The following is a 2,634-nucleotide window of genomic DNA, read 5'->3' as shown; positions in this document are numbered from 1 at the left end:
CAAGCTGACTCCCTGCCAAACATCCTGGGGGGGCAGGGGAGTGTTATTTATCCATAGTTACAATTCTTTGGTGGGTAACAAGCAGAATCCGCCTTGGGAACAGGAGAATCCCTGTCCTTGAAGATGGTAACAAGCTGAAGGTAATTGGGCAGAGCAGCCAGCAATAAGGAGCCCTCTGGCTCCTGGACCAGCATTTTTGAAGTATCTTGCTGCCTGAAAATTCAGTTTGGTGTTTGAAAATGCATGGATGTGTTTTACTCCCTGGTGGGCACAACTCTGAGCTTTTAGAGGTGGGAGCAAACAGATTAATTCTCTTTCTTCTGTCCTGGGGTGCAGGAGAGCACAAGCACTGTGGGTTCACTTTCATAAATTTTCACTTAGTAATTGAAGGCCAGGCTGCTCTGACTTTTATTAGAAAAAGGAGCAGGAATCCTTTGAAGAAATGATTGAGGTGGTTATTCTTTGAAACAGCCCACTTGGTTCAAAGCAAGCCATTACTGGTTTCAAAGATTTAAAAGAAAGATTTGTCAGGGAATTTTTTCCCAAGAATAGGAGCCCCTGAAATGCTGCTGACTCTCTCTTGGTGTCCTTCTTGCTGAGTCCTCAGAATCAAGTGAAAAATGGCATCTTTCAGTGACCAAATATGTGTTGAGAAAAAATTTCACTTGTACCTGTTATTTTATCATCACTTGGCTCCAGTTCTTTTGTAAAAACAACTTTTATACGTTTTTATTTGGACATCCTATGGAGAGGACAGGGAAATGCTGAATGAAATTGTACAGAATGAGAGGAACAAAGGAAATTTTTTTCCTCTAATATAGGGGACCACTAGTGCCACCAAATAGCTCATCTGAAATACTGTAATTCCAGTAAGTACAGCAGATATTTCATCATTTATAAACATCCTTGAGTGCTTACAGAGAAATCAGTGCAAACCAGCCAAGTCTTTCCTCAAGTCAAATAAAAAAATGGAGTGCAATTTGTTCCATAATGGAACAAAGTCCCAGTTTTGGTGAAGGATTTCACTACTGCAGAAGGTGGGTGCTGGGTCACTCCAGCAGGGAGAGTCGTGGGATGGTTTGTGCTGTTTGGATGGTGCATTGTGACCCTCCCAGGTGGTATTTGCCACATGGATGGGTGTAACTGGTGTCTGCCACAGGGCTGGGCTCTGTGCCACTGCTGGGCTCTGTGGAAATCTTGAAAATAGGTGAAGACTTTTGTTCTGCCATCTCAGAACAATGAATCCGTTTCTTATGCCCCTTTCCCATCTTATTCCTCTCTCATTTTCCTGTTGGCCAAAATGAAAAAACCAAAAAAAACCAAAAAAAGCCCAACCAAATTCAACTTATTTATTCACTTCTCAATTCTGCCTGAGCCTGTTGTTTAAAGACCCTTCTTTTGTGAGTTCAATCAGATGCTTGATAAGAGAACAAGCGTTGCTAACTAACAGGGCTACAAAGCAGCCCCTTCAGGGAACACATGACCTCATCCCCAGGATTACTCCAGCACAGGAATTCAGCCTCCAGCGCACACCCAAAATAAACCTTTGCAGGGAGGTGCTTTATCCACCTCCCCTTGGCCCGGCATCTGCTTTGCCAATGTCCTCCTCAGTGGTTGGGACGAAAGACGTATGGAAATTCCGATTTTCCTGCTCCCAAGCAGCCTGCCCCGCTGGCTGGAGCTGCCTTTGGGCCGCTGCCCTGCTGCAGCAGCCAGCCCTGGCACAGGGATGCAGTCATGGAGCGGGGCTGGTTTTCACTCCCAGCTCCCATTGTGTGCCCGGGTTTTGTTGGATGCTCGGAGCCTTGGCAGCCGGGAACGGCTCTGGGAACGCCTGTGGGGTCACACACAGCGCTCCCAAAACTCCCCCTCTGCCAAAAGGTGGCATAAATCCCTCCCTGATGGATGAGAAGTGACACCAGTGTGTTGTCTCGGTGCCTTTAGTACCTGACACTGGACAGCACCAATGTCCTGAGGATATCATCCCTGCTTGGGAAGCTGGTGGGTTTCCAGCCAGCTGCTTTGGGATCTCAGTCTGGGTGTCAAGACTTAGCTCCTGTTGCCCCCACGATGAGGAAGAGGACGTGGTGAGCAGCTCCCCACCCTGGCACGCTTTTGCTGGACAAGGTCTCCAAGGAAAGGCAGAAAGGACTCCTGCAGTCCTTGAAGCAAAATGAACTGAAAGGCAATATCCTGTCAGGTCCCAAGCTGGTTTAAGTCCCGTTGCCCCTAGTCAGGAGCTCATAACCATGCTGGAAGGAAACACATCTGCAGCTCACGCTGAGATGTATCATTTATTTATTTCCAATTATGCACATTTAGCAGCAAGTTACATGAAAGATTAAACACCACGTTACGAGTGTGGTCTCATTAATTCTGCACCACGCATCTAAGTCACTCAGCAATTACCTTCACTCCTTTTTAATGTGGATAATTTTATTAAATGTGGTGATAGCAAAAATGAGTTAAGAGCTGTGGATTCCTGTTTTTCATGCGCTCTCTTTCCGAGGCTGGCTGGCTATATATAATTATTGCATAATGCCACGTTGGATGCTTCTCATTTAAACAACTGCTTAAATAGCTGCAAGGCTCTGACAGGGGTCAGCAGATGCCTCTTCCTTTGGCTCTGATCTT

At 46.2% G+C, this 2,634-nt stretch overlaps 1 protein-coding gene across 7 annotated transcripts in view; it reads left to right on the top strand.

The window, feature by feature from the left end:
* The window catches only part of TNC (tenascin C), a 73,035-nt gene that overhangs the window by 13,489 nt on the left and 56,912 nt on the right, over nt 1-2,634 (top strand). The window lies entirely within an intron of this gene.

The sequence above is a fragment of the Corvus brachyrhynchos genome, unplaced genomic scaffold (genome assembly GCF_000691975.1).
Source record: "Corvus brachyrhynchos isolate BGI_N302 unplaced genomic scaffold, ASM69197v1 scaffold305, whole genome shotgun sequence".
Classification (NCBI taxonomy): domain Eukaryota; kingdom Metazoa; phylum Chordata; class Aves; order Passeriformes; family Corvidae; genus Corvus; species Corvus brachyrhynchos.
Note: the sequence above shows the minus strand (reverse complement) of the source record. Positions and strands in the feature narration are given on the sequence as shown.